Source organism: Schistocerca americana, chromosome 5, assembly GCF_021461395.2.
Source record: "Schistocerca americana isolate TAMUIC-IGC-003095 chromosome 5, iqSchAmer2.1, whole genome shotgun sequence".
In the NCBI taxonomy this organism is placed as follows: Eukaryota; Metazoa; Arthropoda; class Insecta; order Orthoptera; family Acrididae; genus Schistocerca; species Schistocerca americana.
Window position 1 is genome coordinate 610,987,947 of NC_060123.1, and position 15,004 is coordinate 611,002,950.

Consider the following 15,004-nt stretch of genomic DNA (forward strand, 5'->3'; position numbering starts at 1 on the left):
CTGAGAAACGGTTCCATGTGGCAACCGCAGTACTCTCAGACACTTCGGGAAAAGTGACATGGAGCCTGTAATTTTCAATCACGACGCAATTTGTGTGCTCCATCATCAAGGGGAGGGTGGGAGAGCTACAGTATGTGTGCTGTTTTTCATCGGATATAAGCTACTGGTGTCCGAGAAACAGTTCCATGTGGCAATTGCAGCACTCCCAGACACTTTGGGAAAAGAGTCATGGAGCCTGTAAATTTCATCACGACGCAAGTTGTGTGCTCCATCATCAAGAGGAGGGTGGGTGAGCTACAGTAAGTTGGCAGTTGTGCATTGGATATAAGCTCTTAGTCTCTGTGGAAAAGTTCCATGCGGCAACCGCAGCTGTGTTGCACTCTTGGAGAAAACCTGCATGGTTTGTGTACTTCTCAATTGCGACGCAATTTGTGAGCTCATCGTCAAAGGGAGTGTGCGAGAGTTACAGTAAGTGGGCAGTTGTGCATTAGACATCAGCTATTGGTCTCTGAGGAAAGGTTCCATGTGGCAACTGCAGCCGTGTTAAACTTTTAGACAATACCTGCATGGTTCGTGTAGTTTTGAATCTTGACGCAATTTATGAGCTACATTGGCAAAAAGAAGGTGCAAGAAATACAGTAAGTGTAGTTGTGCGTTTAATACAAGCTATTGGTCTCTGAGGAAAGCTTCCATGAGTCAACCGCAGCCGTGTTACACTCTTGGAGTAAACCTGCATGGTTCGTGTAGTTTTCAATCGCGATGCAATTTGTGAGCTGCATCGTCAAAAGGAGTGTGCGAGAGCTACAGTAAGTGGGCAGTTGTACATTGGATATAAGCTACTGGTCTCTGACAAAAGTTTCCATGTGGCAACAGCAGCCCTGTCAGACCCTTGGAGAAAATAGCCATGGAGCCTGTAATTTTCAATCACAACGCTAATTGTGTGCCGCATCAACAAAAGGAGAGTTGGAGAGCTACAGTAAGTGGTCAGGTGTGCATTGGATACAAGCTACTGGTCTCTGGGGAAAGGTTCCATCTATCAACCGTAACTGTTTTACCCTCTTGGAGAAAGGCCGCATGGGTAACGTAGTTCTCAATGGCGTCGCAATTTGTGAGCTGCATCGTCAAAAAGATGTTGTGAGAAATACAGTAAGTGGGTAGTTGTGCTTTCAATACAAGCTATTGGTCTCTGAGGAAAGGTTCCATATGGCAACCGCAGCCGTGTTACACTCTTGGAGAAAACCTGCATGGTTCGTGTAGTTTTCAATCGCGACGCAAATTGTGAGTCGCATCGTCATAAAGAGGGTGCAAGAAATACAGTAAATGGGCAGTTATGCATTCAATACAAGCTATTGGTCTCTGAGGGAAGATTCCATGTGGTAACCGCAGCCGCGTTACACTCTTGGAGAAAACCTGCATGGTTCGTGTAGTTTTCAATCGCCATGCAATTTGTGAGCTGCATCGTCAAAAAGAGGGTGCGAGAGCTACAGTAAGTGGGCAGTTGTGCATTGGATATAAGCTATTGGTCTCTGAGAAAAGGTTCCATTTGTCAACCAAAACCGTTTTACCCTCTTGGAGAAAACGTGCATGGTTCGTGTACTTCTCAATTGCGACGCAATTTGTGAGCTCATCGTCAAAAGGAGCATGCGAGAGCTACAGTAAGTGGGCAGTTGTGCATTGGATATAAGCTCTTGGTCTCTGTGGAAAGGTTCCATGTGGCAACCGCAGCTGTGTTGCACTCTTGGAGAAAACCTGCATGGTTTGTGTACTTCTCATTTGCGACGCAATTTGTGAGCTGCATCGTCAAAAGGAGTGTGCGAGAGCTACAGTAAGTGGGCAGTTGTACATTGGATATAAGCTATTGGTCTCTGAGGAAAGGTTCCATGTGGCAACCGCAGTCGTGTTACACTCTTGGAGAAAACCTGCATGGTTCGTGTAGTTTTCAATCGCGATGCAATTTGTGAGCTGCACCGTCAAGAAGAGGATGCGAGAGCTACAGTAAGTGGGCAGTTGTGCATCGGATACGAGCTATTGGTCTCTGAGAAAAGGTTCCATGTGTCTACCCCAACCGTTTTACCCTCTTGGAGAAAACCTGCATGGTTCATGTACTTCTCAATTGCGACGCAATTTGTGAGCTGCATCGTCAAAAGGAGTGTGCGAGAGTTACAGTAAGTGGGCAGTTGTGCATTATATATAAGCTATTGGTCTCTGCTTATATAGCTATTGGTCTCTGCCCCCTCCTCATGAACCATGGACCTTGCCGTTGGTGGGGAGGCTTGCGTGCCTCAGCGATACAGATAGCCGTACCGTAGGTGCAACCACAACGGAGGGGTATCTGTTGAGAGGCCAGACAAGCGTGTGGTTCCTGAAGAGGGGCAGCAGCCTTTTCAGTAGTTGCAAGGGCAACAATCTGGATGATTGACTGATCTGGCCTTGTAACATTAACCAAAACGGCCTTGCTGTGCTGGTACTGCGAACGGCTGAAAGCAAGGGGAAACTACAGCCGTAATTTTTCCCGAGGGCATGCAGCTTTACTGTATGATTACATGATGATGGCGCCCTCTTGGGTAAAATATTCCGGAGGTAAAACAGTCCCCCATTCGGATCTCCGGGCGGGGACTACTCAAGAGGATGTCGTTATCAGGAGAAAGAATACTGGCGTTCTACGGATCGGAGCGTGGAATGTCAGATCCCTTAATCGGGCAGGTAGGTTAGAAAATTTAAAAAGGGAAATGGATAGGTTGAAGTTAGATATAGTGGGAATTAGTGAAGTTCGGTGGCAGGAGGAACAAGACTTCTGGTCAGGTGACTACAGGGTTATAAAAACAAAATCAAATAGGGGTAATACAGGAGTAGGTTTAATAATGAATAGGAAAATAGGAATGCGGGTAAGCTACTACAAACAGCATAGTGAACGCATTATTGTGACCAAGATAGACACGAAGCCCACACCTACTACAGTAGTACAAGTTTATATGCCAACTAGCTCTGCAGATGACGAAGAAATTGAAGAAATGTATGATGAAATAAAAGAAATTATTCAGATTGTGAAGGGAGACGAAAATTTAATAGTCATGGGTGACTGGAATTCGAGTGTAGGAAAAGGGAGAGAAGGAAACATAGTAGGTGAATATGGATTGGGGGACAGAAATGAAAGAGTAAGCCGCCTGGTAGAATTTTGCATAGAGCACAACATAATCATAACTAACACTTGGTTTAAGAATCATGAAAGAAGGCTGTATACATGGAAGAACCCTGGAGATACTAAAAGGTATCAGATAGATTATATAATGGTAAGACAGAGATTTAGGAACCAGGTTTTAAATTGTAAGACATTTCCAGGGGCAGATGTGGACTCTGACCACAATCTATTGGTCATGACCTGTAGATTAAAACTGAAGAAACTGCAAAAAGGTGGGAATTTAAGGAGATGGGACCTGGATAAACTAAAAGACCCAGAGGTTGTACAGAGATTCAGGGAGAGCATAAGGGAGCAATTGGCAGGAATGGGGGAAATAAATACAGTAGAAGAAGAATGGGTAGCTTTGAGGGATGAAGTAGTGAAGGCAGCAGAGGATCAAGTAGGTAAAAAGACGAGGGCTACTAGAAATCCTTGGGTAACAGAAGAAATATTGAATTTAATTGATGAAAGGAGAAAATATAAAAATGCAGTAAGTGAAACAGGCAAAAAGGAATACAAACGTCTCAAAAATGAGATTGACAGGAAGTGCAAAATGGCTAAGCAGGGATGGCTAGAGGACAAATGTAAGGATGTAGAGGCCTATCTCACTAGGGGTAAGATAGATACCGCCTACAGGAAAATTAAAGAGACCTTTGGAGATAAGAGAACAACTTGTATGAATATCAAGAGCTCAGATGGAAACCCAGTTCTAAGCAAAGAAGGGAAAGCAGAAAGGTGGAAGGAGTATATAGAGGGTCTATACAAGGGCGATGTACATGAGGACAATATTATGGAAATGGAAGAGGATGTAGATGAAGATGAAATGGGAGATATGATACTGCGTGAAGAGTTTGACAGAGCACTGAAAGACCTGAGTCGAAACAAGGCCCCCGGAGTAGACAATATTCCATTGGAACTACTGACGGCCTTGGGAGAGCCAGTCCTGACAAAACTCTACCATCTGGTGAGCAAAATGTATGAAACAGGCGAAATACCCTCAGACTTCAAGAAGAATATAATAATTCAAATCCCAAAGAAAGGAGGTGTTGACAGATGTGAAAATTACCGAACTATCAGCTTAATAAGTCACAGCTGCAAAATACTAACACGAATTCTTTACAGACGAATGGAAAAACTAGTAGAAGCCAACTTCGGGGAAGATCAGTTTGGATTCCGTAGAAACACTGGAACACGTGAGGCAATACTGACCTTACGACTTATCTTAGAAGAAAGATTAAGGAAAGGCAAACTTACGTTTCTAGCATTTGTAGACTTAGAGAAAGCTTTTGACAATGTTGACTGGAATACTCTCTTTCAAATTCTAAAGGTGGCAGGGATAAAATACAGGGAGCGAAAAGCTATTTACAATTTGTACAGAAACCAGATGGCAGTTATAAGAGTCGAGGGACATGAAAGGGAAGCAGTGGTTGGGAAGGGAGTAAGACAGGGTTGTAGCCTCTCCCCGATGTTGTTCAATCTGTATATTGAGCAAGCAGTAAAGGAAACAAAAGAAAAATTCGGAGTAGGTATTAAAATTCATGGAGAAGAAATAAAAACTTTGCGGTTCGGCGATGACATTGTAATTCTGTCAGAGACAGCAAAGGACTTGGAAGAGCATTTGAATGGAATGGACAGTGTCTTGAAAGGAGGATATAAGATGAACATCAACAAAAGCAAAACAAGGATAATGGAATGTAGTCTAATTAAGTCGGGTGATGCTGAGGGAATTAGATTAGGAAATGAGGCACTTAAAGTAGTAAAGGAATTTTGCTATTTGGGGAGCAAAATAACTGATGATGGTCGAAGTAGAGAGGATATAAAATGTTGGCTGGCAATGGCAAGGAAAGCGTTTCTGAAGAAGAGAAATTTGTTAACATCCAGTATTGATTTAAGTGTCAGGAAGTCATTTCTGAAAGTATTCGTATGGAGTGTAGCCATGTATGGAAGTGAAACATGGACAGTAAATAGTTTGGACAAGAAGAGAATAGAAGCTTTCGAAATGTGGTGCTACAGAAGAATGCTGAAGATTAGATGGGTAGATCACATAACTAATGAGGAAGTATTGAATAGGATTGGGGAGAAGAGAAGTTTGTGGCACAACTTGACCAGAAGAAGGGATCGGTTGGTAGGACATGTTCTGAGGCATCAAGGGATCACCAGTTTAGTATTGGAGGGCAGCGTGGAGGGTAAAAATCGTAGAGGGAGACCAAGAGATGAATACACTAAGCAGATTCAGAAGGATGTAGGTTGCAGTAGGTACTGGGAGATGAAAAAGCTTGCAAGGATAGAGTAGCATGGAGAGCTGCATCAAACCAGTCTCAGGACTGAAGACCACAACAACAACAACAACAATTGGTCTCTGAGTAAAGGTTCCATGTGGCAACCGCAGCTGTGTTACACTCTTGGAGAAAACCTGCATGGTTCGTGTAGTTTTCAATCGCGACGCAATTTGTGAGTTGCATCGTCAAAAAGAGGGTGCGAGAGCTACAGTAAGTGGGCAGTTGTGCATCGGATAAGTGCTATAGGTCTCTGAGGAAAGGCTCCATGTGGCAACCACACCCGTGTTAGACTCTTGGAGAAAACACGTATGGGGTCTGTAGTTTTCAATCGGTACGCAATTTGTGGCCTGCATGGTCAAAATCAGGGTGCACTAGCTACAGTAAGTGGGCAGTTGTGCAGCGGATACGAGCTATTGGTCTCTGAGGAAAGGTTCCATGTGGCAACCGCAACCGTTTTACCCCCTTGGAGAAAGGACGCATGGGGCGTGTACTTCTGAATCTCGACGCAATTTGTGTGCTACATCGTCAATGGGAGGGTGCGAAAGCAATCGTAATTGGTCAGTTCTGCATCGGATACATGCTCTCTTTGGAGAGGTTCCATGCGGCAACTGCAGCCGTGTTAGTCTCTTGGATAGATGTCGGCATAGAGTCTGTAGTTTGCAATTGTGTCGAAATTTGTATGCTGCATAGTCAATGGGAGGTTGCGAGAGGGACAGTAAGTGGGTAGTGATGCATCGGGTACAAGTTACGGGACTCTGAGGAGAGTTTCGTTGCAGCATCCACAGCCGTGTTAGTCTCCGTAGAGCCGGTAATTTATAATCGTGACCTGATTTGTGGGAGAGCTACAGTTAGTGGGCAGTGGTGCATCGGATACAAGCTACTGGAGTCCCAGGAGAGTTGCCACGTGGCGACAGTAGTCACACGACTCTTTGAGCGAAGTCGTCATAGGGGCTGAAGTATTCAATCGCGACGCATCTTCTGTGTCGAATCCTCACTGGGATGCTGCGAGGGTGGCGGTAAACTGGATGTGGTGCATTGATTACAAGCTCCTGGACTCTGAGGGGAGTTTCCATGCGTCGAGTGCTACCATGTTTCTCTCTTCGAGGTAGGTCATCATGATGGCTGTAGTTTTCAATCGTGAGGCAATTTCTGTATCGCTTCGTCAGTGGGAGATTGTGAGGGTTACAGTAAATGGGCAGTGGTGGTGAGATATAAGCTTCAGTACTCCCAGGAGTATTTCTATATGGCGACAGCAGCCTTGATAGTCTATTGGAGGGAAGTCGGCATAGAGCCTGTAGCTTTAACTCGCGACGCAATTTCTTTATAGTATCGTCAGTAGAATGGTGTGATGGTTCCAGAAATCGAGCAGTTGTGAAACGGATTCAAGGTCGTGGACCCCCAAAAGAAGTTCCATACGGCAACGTCAGTTATGTTAGTCTCTTGGAGAGAAGTCGGCATGGAGCCTGTAGTTTTCAGTCATGACGCAATTTGTGTGCTGCATCGTCAATGGGAGGGTCCGAAAAATACAGTAAATGGGCAGTGGTGCATCGGATACAAGCAACTGGACTCTGAGGAGAGGTTCCTTGCGGAAACCGCAGCCGTGTTAGTCTCTTGGATAATAGTCGGCATGGTTTTGTAGTTTTCAATCGCGAAGGTATATCTGTGTTTCTTCCTGTGTGGGAGGGAGAGAGGGTACAGTAAACGTGCAGTGGTGCATCGGATAAAAGCTACTGGAATCCCATGAGAGTTTTCATGTGGTGTCAGCAGCCGTGTTAGTCTCTTTCAGAGAGGTCTGCATGGAATCTGTAGTATTAAATCTCGACGGAACTTCTATGTCGCATCCTTACTTTGAAGATGCGAGGGCTACAGTCAACAGACAGAGGTGCATTTTATACAAGTTGCTGGACTCCAAGGAGGGGTTCCATGTGTCAATTGCTACCGTGTTTGTCTCTTGGAGAGAAGTTGGCGTTGAGCCTCTAAATTACAATCGCGACGCATTTCCTGTGTCGCATTGTCAATGGGAGGGTGCAAGGGTTCCAGAAAATGGGCAGTGGTGGATCGGATTTAATCTGCTGTAGTCCCAGGAGAAGTTCCATACTGCAACAGCAATCGCATTAGACTCTTGGAGAGAAGTCTGCGTGGAATCTGTAGACTTTAATCGTGATGCACTTTTTGTGTTGCACCTTCAATAGGAGCATGCAAAGACTACAGAAAATGGGCAGTGGTGGATCGGAGTCATGGACCTGGACTCCCAGAAGAAGTTCCATACGATGACCGCAACTGTGTTTGTCTCTGTGAGAGAAGTCTTAATGGGGCTTGTAGTTTTCAGTCGCGACACAATTTCTGCGCCATTTTGTCAATGGGTGGGTGCGAGGGTTACAGTAAATGGGCATAGGATCATCAGATAATAGCTACTGCACTACAGCTTCCCTCTACAATAGCCTCCTCGATTACTGCACAGGCAGAGTGGCGAAGTGGAGGGTTGGTACACGGAAGGTTGTCAAGAGAATAACAAAGGGATGTCCACAGGGCTCGATCCGCGGACTAATATTCTGGGATATCGCAATCGTGCCCTTGCTGAGCACCCTGGACAGTGGCGACAGGGTAAGACATGTAGAGGATTACGCAGATTACCTGCTCATTGTGGTGTCAGCTAACTAGAGAGCAGCACTAGGGACAAAAGGTACGCAACTGCTTCAGAAAATTAACAGTTGGTGCAAATAAAATAAATTAAACATAGCTCCCAACAAAACTGTATATTTACTGCTCAGAGGGACACTACAGAGGAATCCAATTCTAAAATTAGACCATACAAGTACACAGAGGAAGCAAGCCACACGTTATCTCGGACTGCATCTAGACGAAATACAGATTTTCAACTACTATATAAAATTGACAATTGATAAAGCCTCTAAAATTATGCACAAACTGGCAAGACTAAACACAGTACAAATTGCCTATTAAGACGATAAAGACCTACCAAATTGCGATATTTGAATCCATCGCTAAGTGCCTGGGCTCACAGACTGAACATACAGACTAACAAGACAAATGCAAGACGAGGTCAACGTAGTGTACTACTGAGAATGAGCGGAACCTTCAGCACCACGTCACTAGAGGCACTTTGCGTTGTGGTGGGGACCTGTCCTATAGACATAACAATACGTTACAGAGCTGCACTTTACTGGCTTAAGAGAGACAGGCTCGATAAAGTCACCGAAATTATGGCAACCACCATTATGAAGAAAACACAAATGAAGCAATGGCGGATTCAAACATGGCAGAGAGAGTGGGATGCATCCGACAAGGGTCGCAGAGTACACTCTATCTTTCCTGATGTACACGAAAGACTACAACTGAAACATGTCTACCCAAGCCGGGGGATGGTCCATTTCCTGACAGGCCACGGGCCGTATCCGGTACATTTAAACCGTATGGGACTAACTAACGATGAAGTATGCGTATGCGGAGAAACTGGGACACCAGAACATGTCACACTGCTGTGCAACACGCTAGCACAAGTGAGACCTATACAGAATGACAATGTCATCGCCAGAATAATACGTAATCCCGATGACTCTACCATAATAAATAGTGTAGGCGGTAATGTATCGAACACTCTGCACGAAACATACAAGCGCCAAAACCCATATGGAAGGAGGCGTAGACAAGCACAAACAACACAACAAACCACATGGGAGGACACGAACACGACCACAGATTCCTAAACCGAGGAAGGAACACTAAGTGAACATAACTCAAAAGGGATCAACATGTAAGGGACCAAAACCAACAATGTGTGACACTGCATGCCACAACACAGTCACAAACAACACAACAACTATAAAACAAATGCCGGCCGGAGTGGCCGAGCGGTTCTAGGCGCTACAGTCCGCAGCTGCCGGCACCACATACTAAGACTGTAGCAATAAGGTAATGTCGCTCGGGAGGAGAAGGCTCGAAGCACTCTTATTCCGAGGTTCCTCCTCCCCAGTATACTGCACACAAGCAGTAATGTATTGCTCTTCTTATTGTGTGCAGACAGAAGTATATTCTCTTCTCTGTTCAAAGCTGTAATCAATGAATTTCATATATCAGAAATTTTATTAAGCTATTTAAGGAAGAATGCATTCAAGTAGCAATGAACTATATTCTATTTCAACTAACAAGTTACAAACATAAGTGTATTTCTCATGTGAAGCTAAAATTCATGTTTTCCATGTATGAAACGCTCAATCAGCATTTAATCTGTATAATCTGTGTAAACATACATTAGCGCAAACCATTTCAGATGAGAATAGCTCGAGGTTGTACCGAGACCTCATCTGAAATAGATAGAAATACGTCATTACTAACCAGCATGCTACTTAGACTGTATTACTCATCCAAATACAACATATCACTTCCCTCTAGATATTACAAATTATTCTTAACCACGATCATTGTGTTACATTTTAAATTTTTTACTTTTTATTTTATTTTTATTTATTTATTTATTTACATTTGCATTGTATAAATTATATTCTCATCAGCTATGTAGTAACAAATTATATGGAACCATTTTAACAATTGTTAAGTATTCAATTCGCTGTAACCTCAGATAAATCTTTATACATTATGTTTTTTATATTATTCAAAAAAAGCATTAAGAACTGTATTCCAATAAGATTGTAACAATGAAAAGTCTTTGCTATTAGATTCAGAAGCATACGACCCAACTTACATTTCAAGGCGGTGGCTTACTCTGTACTGTTAATGAAATAAATAAATAAATAAATAAACTCCTAGTCGAGGCTCCATGTGGCGACTGGTGCAGTGTTGTGTCTTGGCAGAAGTCGGCATAAAGCCGATAGTTTTCAGTCGCGACGCAATTTTTGTGTCACATCGTCTATGGAAGGTGCGAGGGCTACAGTAATCGGGCAGTGGGTGATCGGCCCAAGTTACTGGACACCCAGGAGAAGTTCCATACGGCGACCGCTGCCTTGTTAAAATCTTGGAGGGAAGTCGGACTGGAGCCTGTGGTTTTCAATCGTGACGCAATTTCTGTATCACTTCGTCAATGACAGACTGTGAGGGCTACAGAAAACGGGCAGTGGTGCTTCGGATTGAAGCTACTGAACTCCCGGGAGAAGTTTTATATGGGGACCGCAGTGATGTTAGTCTCTTTGAGAGAAGTTGCCAAGAAACCTGTAGTTTTCAATCGCGGCGATATTTCCGTGTCGCAATGTAAATGGGAGGGTATGAGGGTTACAGAAAACGGGCAGTGGTGGATCAGATTCAAGCTACTGTACTCCCAGGAGACTCTTTATACTGCGACCGCAATCACATAGTCTCTTGGAAAGAAGACGGCATGGAGACTGGAGTATTCAATTGCGACGCAATTTCTGTGTATCATCAGCAATGGCAGGGTGTGAGGTTTACACTAAATGCGCAGTGCTGGAACGGATTCAAGTTACTGGACCCCCAGGAGAAGTTTCATACGGTGACTGCAACCGTATTAGTCTGTTGCAGAGAAGTCGGCATGGAGTCTGTAGTTCTCAATCGCTACGCAATTTCTGTGTCGCATCGTCAATGGGAGGCTACAAGGGTTATAGAATATGGGAAGTGGTGGTTCAGATTCAAGCTACTGGACTCAAAGGAGAAGCTCCATACGGCGAAAGCGGCCGTGATAGTGTCTTGGTGAGAAGACGACATTTAGACTGTAGTTTTCAATCGAGACGCAATTTCTGTGTCGGATCATCAATGAAAGGGTGCGAGGGTCACAGTAGACAGTCAGTGATGAATTGGATTCAAGCTACTGGCCTCTCAGGAGAAGATACATACGGTGACCTCTGGCATGATAGACACTTGGAGAGAAGTCGTCAGGAAGTATGTTTTCAATCGCGACGCAATTTCTGTGTCGCATCCCCAATTGGAGGGTGCGAGTGTTACAGAAAACGGCCAGTGGTGGGTCGGATTCAAATTACTGGACTACCAGGAGAAGTTCCATACGGCGAATGCAACGGTGTTAGTCTCTTGGAGAGACATCGGCATGGAGGCTGTAGTTTCAATCGTGACGCAACTTTTGTGTTGCATCGTCAATGTTAGGGTGCGAGGGTTACAGAATACGGGCAGTGGTGTATCTGACTCGAGATACTGGACTCCCAGGAGAAGTTCCAAACAGCGACCGCAGCTGTGACAGTCTCTTGGAGAGAAGTCGACATGGAGCCTGGTGTTTTGAATCGCGGCAAAGCATCTCTGTCGGATCGTCAATGGGAGGGTGCGAGTCTTATATAAATCAGGCAGTGGTTTATCGGACTCGATCTACTGGACTCCCAGGAGAAGTTCCATACAGCGACCGTAGCCGAGTTAGTCTCTTAGAAGGAAGTCTGCATGGTGCCTCTACTTCTCAGTCGCGACGGAATTTCTGTTTCGTATCGCAAACGTGAGGGTGCGGTGGTTACAGTAAATCGACAGTGGCGGATCGGATTTAAGCAGCTGGACTCCCAGCAGAAATTCCATACGGCGACTGCTGCCGTATTAGACTCTTGGAGAGAAGTCCGCATGGAGCCTGTAGTTCTCAATCTCGAAGCAATTTCTGTGGTACGAGGTGCATTCAAGTTCTAAGGCCTCCGATTTTTTTTCTCCAGACTGGAATGAGATAGAAACATGGGGATTGTTTTAAAATGAGGCCGCGTTCATTATCAATATGTCCCAGAGATGGCAGCACCGCACGGCAGATGGAATTTTACCGCCAGCGGCGAGAATGAGAACTGTTTTAAATACTTAAAATGGCGACGTTTTCCTTACTTGAACAGCGTGCAATCATTCGTTTTCTGAATTTGCGTGGTGTGAAACCAATTGAAATTCATCGACAATTGAAGGAGACATGCGGTGATGGAGTTATGGATGTGTTGAAAGTGCGTTCGTGGGTGTGACAGTTTAATGAGGGCAGAACATCGTGTGACAAGAAACCGAAACAACTTCAGGCTCACACAAGCCGGTCTGACGACATGATCGAGAAAGGGGAGAGAATTGTTTTGGGGGATCGCCGAATGACTGTTGAACAGGTCGCCTCCAGAGTTGGCATTTCGGTGGGTTCTGTGCACACAATCCTGTATGACGACCTGAAAATGCGAAAAGTGTCATCGAGGTGGGTGCCACGAATGCTGATGGACGACCACATGGCTGCCCGTGTGGCATGTTGCCAAGCAATGTTGACGCGCAACGACAGCACGAATGGGACTTTCTTTTCGTCGGTTGTGACAATGGATGAGACGTGGATGCCATTTTTCAATCCAGAAACAAAGCGCCCGTCAGCTCAATGGAAGCACACGGATTCACCGCCACCAAAATATTTCGGGTAACCGCCAGTGCTGAAAAAATGATGGTACTGGGACAGCGAGGGCGTAAACCTTACCCATTGCGTTCCAAAGGGCACTACGGTAACAGGTGCATCCCACGAAAATGTTTTGAAGAACAAGTTCCTTCCTGCACTGCAACAAAAACGTCCGGGAAGGGCTGCGCGTGCGCTTTTCACCGAGACAACGCACCCGCACATCGAGCTAACGTTACGCAACAGTTTCTTCGTGATAACAACTTTGAAGTGATTCCTCATGCTCCCTACTCACTTGACCTGGCTCCTAGTGACTTTTGGCTTTTTCCAACAATGAAAGATACTCTCCGTGGCCGCAAATTCACCAGCCGTGCTGCTATTGCCTCAGCGATTTTCCAGTGGTCAAAACAGACTCCTAAAGAAGCCTTCGCCGCTGCCATGGAATCATGGCGTCAGCGCCATGAAAAATGTGTACGTCTGCAAGGCGATTACGTCGAGAAGTAACGCCAGTTTCATCGATTTCAGGTGAGTAGTTAATTATAAAATAAATCGGAGGCCTTAGAACTTGAATGCACCTCGTACATCCGCAGCGGGAGGATGCGAGGGTTACAGAAAACGGGCATTGATGAATCGGATTCAAGCTATTGGACTCATACGCGTAGTTCCGTACGGCGAACACAGCCGTATTAGTCTCTTTGAGAGAAGTCGACATGAATCTTATAGTTTCAATCGCAACGCCATTCCTGTTTCGAATTGTCATAGCGAGGGTGAGAGGATTACAGTAAACTGGCAGTGCAGTATCGGATTCAAGCTATGGACTCCCAGAAGAACTTCCATACCGCGATCGCAGCCGTCTTAGTCTCTTGGAGAGAAGTCGGTATGGAGCCTGTAGTTTTCAATCGTGACGATATTTGTATGTCGCATCGTCAGCGGCAGGGTGCGAGGAATACAAAAATAGGCAATCGTGATCGGATTAAAGCTACTGGGCTCCTAGGACAAGTTCCAGATGGCGACCGCAGCCGTTTAGTATCTTGTAGAGAAATCTGTATAGAGCCTGTAGTTATAAATCACGACGCAATTTATTTATCGTATCATCAATGGGAGGGTGCGAGTGTTACAGGGAACTGGTAGTGGAGGAAAGGATACAGGTTGCTGGCTGCTGGGCTCCCATGACCAGTTCCATATTGCGACCGCAGCCGTGTTAGTCTCTTGGAGAGAGGTCGGCATGGATCCTGTAGTTTTCAATTGCGACACAACTTCTGTGTTGCATCGTCAATGGGAGAGTGGGAGGGATACAAAAAATTGGCTATCGTTTATCGGATTCAAGCAACTGGACACCCAAAGAAAGTTCCATACAACAAGTGCAGCCATGTTAGACTCTTTATTCAGAAGTCGTCAAGAAGTTTTCAATCGCGACGGAATTACTGTATCACAGCGTGAATGGAAAGGTGCGAAGGTTACAGAATACGGGCAGCGGGGTATAGGATTCAAGCTGCTGGACTCCCAGAAGATGTTCGTTGCGGCGACTGCAGCAGTGTTAGTCTTGTGGAGAGAAGTCAACGTCCATTTGACGGTGCAATGGATACAGAAATGTGTAGTTGTTGATCTGATTCAAGCTACTGGGCTCCTAGCAACAGTTCCACACAGCGACTGCAGCCGGTTTAGTCTCTTGGAGAGAAGTTGACATGGAGCATGTAGTTTTCAATCGCGACGTAATTTCTGTGTCGCATCGTCAATGGGAGGATGCGAGGATTACCAAAACTGGACAGTGGTGCATCGGAGTGTAGCTACCGGATTCGTAGTCGAGGGTTCTTGCAGCGACTGCAGCAGCGTTACTGTCTTGGAGATAGGTCGTCATGGAGCCTGTAGTTCTCAATCGCGACGCATTTTCTATGTCGCATCATCAATGGGACGCTTCAACTGTTACAGAAAACGAGTACTAGTGTATCGGATTTAAGCTAATGGACTCCCACACGAAGTTCAATACGACGGTCGCAGCCATTTAAGACTCTATGAGGAAAGTCGGCATTGAGCTAGCAGTTCTCAATCGCATCGCAATTTCTGTGTTGCATCGTTGATGGAAGGGTGTGAGGGTTACAGAAAACAGGCAGTGGTGTATCTGACTCAAGCTACTGGTCTCCAGGAGAAGTTGCATACGCGGACTGCAGCCGTGTTAGTCTCTTGGAGAGAAGTCGGCATGGAGCCTGTAGTTTTCAATCGCGAAGGTATTAC